Source organism: Berghia stephanieae, chromosome 15, assembly GCF_034508935.2.
Source record: "Berghia stephanieae isolate SIO BIC M18660-M18661 chromosome 15, UCSD_Bste_1.3, whole genome shotgun sequence".
NCBI classification, from domain to species: domain Eukaryota; kingdom Metazoa; phylum Mollusca; class Gastropoda; order Nudibranchia; family Aeolidiidae; genus Berghia; species Berghia stephanieae.
The window spans coordinates 11474882-11488107 of record NC_088374.1 but is presented as its reverse complement, the minus strand read 5'-3'; the positions used below and the strand labels follow the sequence as shown (position 1 = coordinate 11488107).

The window sequence follows — 13226 nt, the reverse complement described above, 5'->3', positions numbered from 1 at the left end:
CAACTTGCTTTCTGTCTTTGTCTTGGAATGAGATTACTTGGTTTTGTCCTGGTCCTGGCCAGATGCCCTGACTGGGAGGGAAACAGTCAAATGTATAGTTTGTTTTGGGAGATGATATTTTTTCCTTGTAAATCATCTCTCTGTTATGCACTGAATTATGTTTTCTTTATATTATATATGATTTGTAAAACATTTGAGTGTATTCCTCTTACTGGGGACCTGTGCTTGTGTCTGGATGAGACTTTTAGTGATCTCAAACTAAGTACTTTGACAGTATGCTCTTGGAATCCACATCTTGTTTCCTATTTGAACCAATTCCCCTTTGTCTTACCTTTTCTTGGGTGAATTGTAATTCTAGAACTTTTTACTATCTCATTTTCTTCCTTTTTACTGGCGCTGATATGACCTTATTGTGTTGCAAGTGCCGTAAAATCCTTAAAAACAAAAACATATACAGTATCTCTTTTTCAACGTGATTTCTGTCTTTGTCTTGGATTGAGATTACTTGGTTTTGTCCTGGCCCTGGCGGATACCCTGGCTGGGAGGGAAACAGTCAAATGTTTAATTAGAGTTTTGGGAGATTAAATTTTTTATTGTAAACAATTGAGTGGGGACCTATGTTTGTGTCAGGATGAGACATTTAGGTGATCTCAAACAAAGTGCTTTGATAGTGTGGTCGTAGAATCTACATCTGTTCCCTATTTGAACCAATTCCCATTTGCCTTACTTATTTTTGGGTGGTTTAATTGTAAATCTATAATTTTTTTTTACTATCCCGTTTTCTTCCTTTTTACTGGCGCTGATATGACCCTAATGTGTTGCAAGCGCAGTAAAACAAACAAACAAACTTTTTTTTTACTCGAGTTTTTATACAGCGCATTATCCACTTAACGTGCTCAATGCGCTTTACTTGGCCAACAGCAACATTTAATACAGTATGCAGGGCGAGACATGACGCCTGTTAGGCGATTTTACAAAAAAAAAAAAAAATTCAGACGGAGACAACGCGGCCAGGCACCTATTTTACATCAGAGTACGGTGAGAGAATGTTAGTAAAGAGCCTTTTCCAAGAATTCAACTATGCGCCGTATCATAGCGAGTCTCGAACGCTTGACCTTCCGATCCGAAGGCCAGTGTCATAGTCAAACCACTCACTAGACCACATACTGTAGTGGGGTTCCTGACCTCCCATAGTGGGCAGGGGGGTACATACTGTGTCTTCTATCCCCTTATAACTGTTTTTCAACATGCTTTCTGTCTTTGTCTTGGAATGAGATTACTTGGTTTTGTCCTGGCCCTGGCTGGGAGGGAAACAGTCAAATGCATAGTTATTGTTTGGGAGATGATATTTTTTTCTTTGTAAATCATCTCTCTGATATGTATTATTATTTGTTATTTTTAATGTATAATGTAAGCATTTGAGTGTATTCCTCTTTGTTGGATTTTGTGCTTGTGTCCAGATGAGACTTGTAAGTGATTTCAAACTAAGTACATTGGTGATATGCTCTTGGATTCTACATCTGATCCCTATTTGTTCCTAGTTCCCCTATGTCTTAATTTTTCTTGGGTGCTTTAATTGTAATTCTATAACTTTTTACTATCCCATTTTCTTTCTTTTTACTGGTGCTGATATAACCTAAATGTGTTGGAAGCGCCGTAAAACCCTTAAAAACAAAACAAACAAAAAACTAGATCACATAACCGAACACTAACACAAATGTTCTTTGTACCTCGATTTGATAATACTGATACGTAGATTAACGTCAAATTCTCTTTGTTCCCTAATCTTAATGACCACAAAGTAAACATATCCAGTTCCTCTCACAGTGATCTATCTCTGGTACAGACATACGGTCAGAGATTAGATACATGATATATTAGATTATAATACAATATATATGTCTGTGTATTTACGTCTTCATAATATTATAATGTTGTACAAGTGTGATGATCCGACATGAAATTGTGGGCCAGTTTTTTTGGGGGGGTTACAGTATATCCTCGTTATTCCGTCACGTTGGGTAAAGTTGGTGGTGGTAGTAGTAGTGGTGGTGGTAGTAGTAGTCGTAAGAAGAAGAAGAAGAGTAGTAGTAGTATTAACAAAAATAGTAGTAGTTGGGGGAATAATAGTGGTAATAATAATAATAATAATAATAATAATAATAATAATAATAATAATAATAATAATAATAATAATAATAATAATAATAATGATAATAATAATAATAATAATAATAATAATAATAATAATAATAATAATAATAATAATAATAATGATAATAATAATAATAATAATAATGATAATAATAATAATAATAATAATGATAATAATAATAATAATAATGATAATAATAATAATATAATAATAATAATAATAATAATAATAATAATAATAATAATGATAATAATAATAATAATAATAGTAATAATAATAATAATAATAATAATAATAATAATAATAATAATAATAATAATAATAATGATAATGATAATGATAATAATAATAATAATAATAATAATAGTAATAATAATAATAATATTAATAATAATAAAATTAATAGTGGTAGTTGTTGTTGTTCTTATTGATGTAGGCAGCTAACAGTTGTTACAGTTTGCTCAACTTTACAAAGTAAACAAACTGGGTGGGGTTCCTGACCTCCCATAGCGGGCAAGGAGGTACACACTGTGTCTTCTATCCCCTTATATATGTTTTCCAACATGCTTTCTGTCTTTGTCTTGGAATGAGATTACTTAGTTTTTTTCCCGGCCCTGGTCAGAGTCCTGGCTGGGAGGGAAACAGTCAAATGCATAGTTATTGTTTTGGGAGATGATATTTTTTTCCTTGAAAATCATCTCTTGTTATTTATTACTATATTTGTTATTTTTTAATGTATAATGTAAGCATTTGAGTGTATTCCTCTTTGTTGGATTTTGTGCTTGTGTCTGGATGAGACTTATAGGTGATCTCAAACTAAGTACATTGGTGATACGCTCTTGGAATCTACATCTGATCCCTATTTGTTCCCAGTTCCCCTATGTCTTACTTTCTCGTGGATGCTTCAATTGTAATTCTAGAACTTTTTACTATCCCATTTTCTTCCTTTTTACTGGCGCTGATATAACCTAAATGTGTTGCAAGCGCCGTAAAACCCTTAAAAACAAACAAAAACAAAGTAAACAAATAGTCCTGTAGATATATTAAAGTCAAAACATGATCAGAATATATTGTTTTTTCTCCTCTAGATACATTTTTATGTTCGTCGGAGAAGTGTTTCATAAGGGCGTCCGCCATTGTTCCGATAGTTTAGAACCAATTACTAAGTAAAAATGAAGCCTATTTCTTTTCTACATTCAATTTTTAACACCCGGCTAGACACAATACCGTTTTTAGTCAGTGGGTAACAAAGTATATGATATCCCTTCCACTCCACTCCAGCCCCACCCCCCTTCCCGGGTAAAATATTGTATTGAAAAGAATCGTTGAATCACAAGGAAAAGTCCACACAACAATTTGGTTTTTATCCGATTTGTCAATAAATAACTCTATGTAAGTCCTTACATATTATGTCGTTACATAAATTAATGAGATTGATAACAAATATATCGATATTCCACATTGCACACACGTCTGTTTATTTTCTCCCTTGCTGAGATTTGGGGTTATTAATGATAATAATTTATTTATTGACGAGTAAAAAATGTAACGATAGCGTCATCAGTAAATAACCCCATGTAACGTGCCGGCTATACAAGATAACACGTCGCCGGGATTATACGATGGGGGTGGGGGGGGGGGGGGGGGAGTTGTCTGGTCCGGAAAGTTTTGAATATTTTTTTTCTTCTATTTTTTTTTTTTTTTAGTACTACCGTGGAATGGGGTGACTAACTAAGGCCAGTTGGGGTGACCTAGACCAGCCCCTAAATGTGCCCCCCCCCCCCCCCCCCCCATTGATAAGTATTAAACAAATATGGTAAAGTGTACATTATTAATTTGATAGATTTCACCCTTCCCCACACTTTAGAAAAAGACCATCGGACTGGTTATTCCAATGTCTTTAGACCACTTTTTAACATCTTTTTATGACATAATATCTTGACATTGAAATGACCTGTCCGATGTTCTTATTAAAGTGTGGGGAAGGATGAAATCTTTCAAATGATGTACATTACCATATTTGTTCAATCATTTTCAATTTGGGGGCTTGTGTTATCATCCCACTGATGGCCTCAGTCACTCCATTCCATGGTACTTCACGGCCGAAAACATACCAGCTAATTCGTACCACGAACAAAAAGAAAAGTTAAGATTGCTATTAAAACTGGAGACAACGCAAAAAAAAAAAAAAAAGAAACTCAGAATATTTCGGATTTACTCTTGACAGCAAAATGTCTTGGCAGCACCACATCGATTACGTTTGTAAAAAAAAAAAAGCCAATACATAACTTGGATTCTTTCGAAGAAATGTAAGTAACTTACAAAGTTGTCCAAGGAACATCAGAGAAATTTGCTATCAAGTCTTTGTACGGCCAATTTTAGATTATAGTGCATGTGTTGGGTACCCCAAGAGTAAACGAGAGACGCACAATCCAAAACGCCAAAGTCTCCGTCAGGCCCGTCATGGACTGACAACGATTCCAATTGATTGCTTCCTGATTCAAAACGAAAGAAAACAGCACTCATACCAGGTCCCACAGTCAAGAGTTAATGCCCATTTCAACTCGTTTTTTCCAAGCACCATCCGAATATGGAATTCTCTGCCTGAAAACATCCAACAACAAAAATGAATGGCTAATTTGAATTTGACGGAGAGAGAGATCGATAAAATCAAAATGTCCATTTGTTCTCTCGACATCCGTCGCCATTACCTTCAATGCCTCCCATAGTGGACAGGGAGGTACTGACTGTGTCTTCTATCCCCCTATATGTGTTTTCCAACTTGCTTTCTGTCTTTGTCTTGGAATGAGATTACCTGGTTTTGTCTTGGCCCTGGGCTGAGGGGGAAAGAGTCAAATGTATAGTTAGTTTTGGGAGATGATATTTTTTTCCCTTGTAAATCATCTCTCTGTTATGCACTGTATTATGTTTTGTTTACATACTATATATGATTTGTAGACATTGAATGTATTCCCCTTTGTCTTACCTACAACTTTTTACTAACCGATTTTCTTCCTTTTTACTGGCGCTGATATGACCTTAACGTGTTGCAAACGCCGTAAAACCTTTAAAAGCAAGCAAAGTATCATCGATGCACAAGGCAAGATTGAATCATTCATGAGTAAATTGGTGCCTGGATTTCTTAATATCTTGCGAAAGAAAGGCCATCACAAATTATACCCACAGCCTAAGAAAACATAAATTTTTATCCTAATTTTATATCTTTAATTCATTTTTTTTTTAATATTATGTTTCTGTGTGCTCGAGTCATTGGTTAATATAAGATAGATATAACAATGTTGACGTCACTCAGGTCTTTGTTATAGTTGTTTTTTTTTGTTTTTTTTTTTGCCATTCATGTTTATCAGTAAGTTTTACTTTTGTATCGACCAGACTATGACTAAGAAACTCACAACATTGCCATCCGGAAATATAACGGACTAACACACAAAACTATGTGTAAGCTTGAACGGGTATAGATAGTATACGCTTGGCTAAGAAGTTCACAACATTGCCATCCGGAAATATAACGGACTAACACACAAAACTATGTGTAAACCACGAATTTTATAGTCTGGATAAAACAGTTAAGTGGGACATGACATGACTTTTATAACGCGCATTTTCATCACTGGGTGACGCTCAATGCGTGATGCTCATAAACGTGGATGGCAAAAAGCAATAACAAATACCTGAGTGACGTCAACTTCATTCTATCTATGGTCTGGTAATACAGTTTAGTGAGAATTACTCATAAACATGGGGAACCCCCCCCCCCCCCCTGCAATAACAAAGACCCGAGCAACGTTAACTTCCTACTATCTATAAACGTTCAAGACTACACAAAGTTTTGCATGTTGATCCGTTATATATAGTATGCGCTCGGCTAAGGAGTTCACAACATTGCCATCCGGAAGTATAACGGACCAACACACAAAACTATGTGTAACCACGATCGTTTATAGATAGTTTAGTGAGAATTACTCATAAACGTGGATGGCAAAAACAATAACAAAGACCTGAGTGACGTCATCTTTGTACTATCTATAGATAGAAGTTGACGTCACTCAGGTCTTTGTTATTGTTTTTTTGCCATCCGCGTTTATGAGTAATGCTCACTGAACTGTATAAACCTGATATAAACGTACATGGAGCCAAGCGCATACTATCTATAGATAGTATGCAGATGACGTCACTCAGGCCTTTGTTATTGTTTTTGCCATCCGCTTTTGTGAGTTGTTCTCACTAAACTGTATTAACCAGACTATAAAAGTTCATTGTTACACAGAGTTTGTGTGTTGGTCCGTTATACTTCCGGATGGCAATGTTGTGAACTCCTCGGCCAAGCGCATTCTATCTATAGTCAGCTTAATCCAGTTTCGTGAGAATTACTCACAAACGCGGATGGCAAAAAACAGTAACAAAGACCTGAGTGACGTCAACTTCTATCTATAGATAGTACGAAGATGACGTCACTCAGGTCTTTGTTATTGTTTTTGCCATCCACGTGTATGAGTAATTCTCACTAAACTGTATGTGTGAGCTTCTTAGCCAAGCGCATACTGCTACAGCCTCATAATAGGCTTCAACAGTCATGACGTCACTTCCCTCGTAATGACGCATGGTAACTTTGTAACTGGCTCTAAACTATCGGAACAATGGCTGACGCTCTTATGAAATATTTCTCCGACGAGCATAAAAGTGTATCCCGATGAGAAAAACATTATAAATATGATCATGTTTTGACTTTTACACATTCTGATCACATGACATGTGAAAAGTTCTAGCCAGCATGAAGAATAAAAAGTACCGATTTTCTTTGTTTAGACCCAAGATGGCCGCTGTTGCTGGGCGACGTGACATCAGACTATTGAATCCAATTCTGTATTATGGAAAGGACGAGAATTACGTGACTCAACTCTTTGTTATTTTTTTTTTGTAGACAACCTGTACCTAAGTGAGTGATTAGCTATCATTACGTTATATATCAATCAGACTCTAAATGTTAACGGTTACACACAGTTTTGTGCGTTGAGATGTTTAATTTGACTGATGGATGTTGTGAACATTTTATCTTTTTTTTTTCCCCATCGTCTCAATTGATGCTATGCGTTTAGGTATAATACAATATCCGCCAGCCAAAATTTAACATGCCAACACACAAAACTGTGTGAACCTTCTGATTAATATAATTTACTGAGTACTAATCACTAACTGGCTATCTAAAATGACAGCAAAGAGCTGAGTGACGTCAACTTCGTTCCTTCTTTTAAAATTATGAGTAATGCTCAGTTCTGGTGTCCGAAGTTGTAGGCTTGTCATCTGTGGTTGGGAACACACGATTGGTTGTGTGCTCGTGTGTTTTTAACCAAGGACTGCACGTTTTATATATAGTGTGTATAGATAGTTCAAAGATGACGTCACTCGGGTCTTTGTTATTGTTTTTTGCCATCCGCGTTTATGAGTAATGCTCACTGAATTGTATTAACCAGACTATAATCGTTCATGGATACACAAAGTTTTGTGTGTCGGTCCGTTAACTTCCGGATGGCAATGTTATGAGCTTCTTAGCCAAGCGCATACTATCTATAGTCTATCTTCCTTTCCACTAAGTCTTGTCTGTGAAAGTTGGAAGAGATATTTTGATTAAACGCCGAGGTTATTTAAATTTTAAGGTAAATAAAAGACATTTCTTCAGTTGCAAATGATTTATCTTTTAAGGAGAGAAACAAAACACACAAACTTTCGAAATATTACGTTATTCTCTGGATAAATAAAACAAAGTCCAAGGTGAGCCTCTCGATCTATCTCGGTATATTTACTCTTGTCGGTTTCAAAACACATCATCATTTTCGATCCGCGTTATTTTTAAAATATTTTTTTTTTTTTTGCCACGACTCTTTGCATACACTCTCTTGGATTCTACATATAGATAGTATGCGCTTGGCCAAGGAGTTCACAACATTGCCATCCGGAAGTATAACGGACCAACACACAAACTCTGTGTAACCATGAAGTTATATAGTCTGGTTAATACAGTTTAGTGAGAACAACTCACAAACGCGGATGGCAAAAACAATAACAAAGGCATGAGTGACGTCATCTTCGAACTATTATATTCGAATATTTCATAAGGGCGTCCGCCATTGTTCCGATAGTTTAGAGCCAGTTACTAAGTTACCATGCGTCGTTACGAGGGAAGTGAGGTTACGACTGTTGAAGCGTATTGACAATTTGTCAATTACCAAGGTCCTTGGTAGTTGACGATTTGCCAATTGTCATCGTCCTTGGCAATATGCTTTAACGTCACTTCCCTCGTAATGACGCATGGTAACTTAGTAACTGGCTTTAAACTATCGGAACAATGGCGGACGCCTTTATGAAATATTTCTCCTACGAGCATAAAAGCGTATCCAGAGGAAAAAACCCATTATAAATCTGATCATGTTATGACTTTTACACATTCTGATCACAAGACATATGAAAAGTTCTAGCCAGCATGAAGAATAAAAAGTATAGATTTTCTTTATTTAGAACCACGCCGTTGCTGGGCGACGACATCAGACTATTGAATCCAATTGTCAAGGTCTTTGAAAATGGGGATGGTCTATATTACATTTCCATGTGCTTGAGGTCATTGTCACATTGGAATATGTGCTCAAAGTGACCCACATTGTGAAAAGTGTTCACAGGTTTTGAAATGTCTAACATCACGATACTGGATGGGGTTTCTGACCTCCCATAGTGGGCAGGGAGGTACATACTGTCTCTTCTATCCCCCTATATCTGTTTTCCAACTTGCTTTCCATGTCTTGGAATGAGATTATTTGGTTTTGTCCTGGTCCTGGCCAGATACCGTGGCTGAGAGGGAAACAGTTGAATGTATAATTAGTTTTGGGAGATGATATTTTTTCCTTTTAAATCATCTCTCTGTTATGTAATGCATTATGTTTTCTTTATATTATATATGATTTGTAAAACATTTGAGTGTTTTCCTCTCAGTGGGGACCTTAGTGTGCTGGTGCCTGGATGAGACTTTTATTGATCTCAAACTAAGTACTTTGATAGAGTGCTTTTGGAATCTACATCTGTTTCCTATTTGAACCAATTCCCCTTTGTCTTCCCTTTTCTTGGGTGCTTTATTGTTATTCTAGAACTCTTTACTATCCCATTTTCTCCCTTTTTACTGGCGCTGATATGACCTAAATGTGTCACTAGCGCCGTAAAACCCTTAAAAACAAACAAACAAACATAGCATGACGATTGGTCATTTTCTTCAGATTGACACATGGGTATGGTTATAACTTTGAAAAATAATGCAGCGTGTTTGCAATTGTTAAGAAATATCCAATCGTTGGACAGAAACAATTCATGTGATTGATGACTTGGTTGGACGAAAACATGAATCTAGATCGCTCCCATTGACGCTCCCATAAACATTTGAGTGTCTTCCATCTGTGCTGGTGTCTGGATGAGGATTTTAGTTGATCTCAAATTCAATTCGCTGATTGCGTTCTCTTGGATTCTACATAAATTCCCTATTATAACCGTTCCCCTTTGTCTTATTCTCGGGTGCTTTTGAATGTAAATCTAGATTACTTTTTAAAAATTAACTATCCCATTTTCTTCCTCGCTTTCGGATGGAAATACCCTGGGTTGAAGCCTCGCTCCGTGCATAGTTCAATCCTTGGAAATGGCCCTTTTTACTCATATTCTCTCACCCTACTCAGGTGTAAAATGGGTACCTGGTCGTTATCATCGTTGTCTCTGTCGGAAAAATAAAAAATTGTAATATATGAACAGGCGTCATGTCTCGTTCTACATGTTACCACGTATTGCGGTTGGTCAGGAACCCTTTGTAAAGCGCTTTGAGCACGTTTAGCGGATATTGCTCTATATAAAAGCTCAAGTTGATTTTTTTTTAGCTGGCGCTGAAATAACCTAAATGTGTCGTAAGCGCCGTAACCCCCCCCCCCCCCCCCCCCCCCCCCCCCCCCCCCTAGGGAACGTGTCAAGATAAGGTAGTCTCAAATTTTGTTCTTTATGTAAAAACCTGATTTAATGTTTGGTTCAAAATTAATTGATTCGTTTGTCTACCTCCAAGTCTTTCTTATCTCAGCATGACTTAACATGTAGGACAAGACATGACGCCTGTTAGGCGATATTACAATTTTTTTCGGACAGAGACAACGCTGTTAACGGCCAGGTACTCGTTTTACACCTGAGTACGGTGAGAGAAAGTGAGTAAAGAGACTTTTACAAGGGCTCAAGTATGCGCCGAGCGAGGCTCAAACTCAGAACCTTCCGGTCCGGAAACGAGTGTCATACAACTCACTAGACCACATAGTCGCACAAATTATATACTTTTGCGTGAATATCTTTAGACGTCGTCACCTCGGCATTCCTTAAAGGAATATATTATAGACAATCCATCGGATGTTCCTTTTTTACTAAATCAGCCGATAACCATAGTCTCAGGTTTATTCCCCACTGGTGTACACTTCCCTGAGTCTCAGGTTCACTCCCCACTGTTGCCTACTTTCCATAACTTTGTCGGATATTGTCGGGTTTCGGCGGGTTTCCTAGAAAAGAAACACTAAACTCCATCAAACACATCCTGCTTTCAACAGGAATCATCCATTTTGTCTTAAGTGAGCAAATCGGGGGTAAAATATCTTGCCCAAGAAAAATCAAACCAAAAAAAAAAAAAAAACAAACAAAAGTGCAGCGCCTAAAGAGGGGCTTGAACCCAGGACCTTCCGGGGTCACAGGACAAGGTCTTACCACTCACCACTCACGACTTTGCCCCCCTGAGTTGATCATGATATCCTGATCGTAAATTACGAATTAAACAAGATCCGAAAAAGATTCACTTTAAGTTTTTATGTCAATACTTCAATGCGAACCCCGAAAAAACACGTTTTAAACTAATTTGGCCAGAAAATCCGTCTTCCAAATTATATAGATCGATTTAAATGACCCCCATCTTGGCAAAAACTCTCAAACCTGGGACTTATACAAGTATAAGTATCTTGAAGTCCCAGGTTTGAGTGGATTTTTAAAAAAAAATTTTTGGCCAAGATGGGGGGGGGGGGGGGCATTTTAATCGATCGATATTTAATTTGGACGAATTTTCTGGCCAAATTTTGGAATGCGAGCATTTTTTTAAAATTTAGAGTTTGGCTGAATATCCATCGCGTGATAAGAGACGAGACACTTGAAAAGTTTATGGGAATTAAATTCCGCCAAGGACACCTTACAGCCACTGATAACAAATAAAGAGGGAAATAAATATTTCACAAATAATTAATTTGATTTTTATTGTTGAGATATGCGCAATATTATCTAAACGCGGACATCATTGAAAGACTTTAAGATTTAAATATCGTTACCGTTTGAGATTAGTTGTCGTGTAGATTTCGATGAGGTATCTGAACCTGAATCTAAATCTGAATCTGAATCTGAATATTATAACTCGGAAGTCGGACTCAATAGGGAACAGAAGTGTGATATTTAAAAAAATAAATCTGGTTCCAATTTCATTGGAAGTGTAAAACCACTCTTTTGAGATTAGTTTCAATGTGGATTTCGATGACGTATCTGAACCTGAATCGGAATACTACTCGAAATCGAACTGAATAGGGTACAAAAATGTGATATATTTAAAAGCTGGTTCAAAACTCATTAGAAGTGTAAAACCAATCTTCTGGAGGAGTGAATACATACCTTGTGTGATTATTGATCCTCTGGTTTCAGAGTGATGGCATCTTATTGTCTAGTCTCAATTGAACCTGGCCGTCAATAAAGATTATCCATCCTCGCACTTAAAAATAATATAAATTGAGCTTTATATAGCGCAATATCCACTAATTGTGCTCAAAGCGCTTTACAAGGGGTCCCTGGTCAACAGCAACACTTAACATGTAGGACGGGACATGCGATAGGCGATATTACAATTTTTCGGACAAAGACAACGCCAGGTACTCATTTTACACCTGAGTACGGTGAGAGAATGTGAGTGAAGAGCATTTTCCAAGGACTCAGCTATGCGCCGAGCGCGAGGCTCGAACCCAGGACCCTCCGATCCGAAAGCGAGTGTCATACCACTAGACCACATAGCCGCACTAAATAGAATAAAGTTGACGTCACTCGGGGCCCAGATTCCCGAGAATCTCCACAATACACATCCTGCCAATAAAATAGTTATGCTTCCTTATCATTATGATTCAATATGCAACCTATTCATTATTAGTCCTCCAAAGGGGCTGGTTACAAACACACTTCCAATGATTTTAGACTCAGAAAAGTAGAAGGTGTGACGTCACTCCTGAGTATTCTGAGTATTTTGTATTCGAGGGCGGAGAGAGTTGTGGAATGTGGCAGCTGCCATTGTTATTTAGGTTGAGTAGGTAGTTTGATCATCTTCGCTTGACGGTGTATAAATATGTTGTGTTCACACATGATTAGGGAAGATTACACAGTGTTAACTAATTCAATCCTAGAGATTTTTGCTACTTTTCAAAATTGGAAAAAATGTATTTAAAATGAGCATGTACTTAGATTGTTTTAATAAACTACCCTTAACATCTAACAATTTAAAACATTAGCTTTGATACCACGCCGACAATTTGTCTCAGAAAAATGTAATAAATAGGCATGGGGTAAAAGTAACCCGGGTAAACTACGGATATAGTCGGTGTTAGGGTTGAGTGGGTTTACATCTCATTACAAGAGACATTTCTGTCTTGTTAATTCTCTAATACGGTCAAAGCTTGATTATTGCAATTCTCTCCTCTCTTCTATAAATAAAGATAAAATAAAAATCCCTTCAGGTAGCCCAGAACGATGCTGCCAGGCTTATTTATAGAAAGAGGAGAAATCAATCTGCAAAGAGAGCTCCACTGGCTTCCCGTTGAGAAACGTATATAATATAAGATCTGTAATAATTGTTTTTAAATCACTGCACTCTGGTTCTCCTGGGTGCATTAATGACATGCTTAAATTCTACGTCCCATCCAGAAATCTGAGATCAAAGTCTGATAATCTTTTTTTCATAATTCAATTTTTACTA

The 13226-nt window shown here is 36.9% G+C and overlaps 1 protein-coding gene across 1 annotated transcript in view; it reads left to right on the top strand.

Annotated features, from left to right (window-relative positions):
• The first annotated feature begins 11568 nt into the window (after window positions 1–11568).
• The window catches only part of LOC144960253 (uncharacterized), an 11390-nt gene continuing 9732 nt past the window's right edge, over window positions 11569–13226 (top strand). The window contains exon 1 of the mRNA XM_078893284.1: window positions 11569–11659. The gene's annotated coding sequence lies outside the window, so the exon portion shown is untranslated. The remainder of the gene's footprint in view (window positions 11660–13226) is intronic.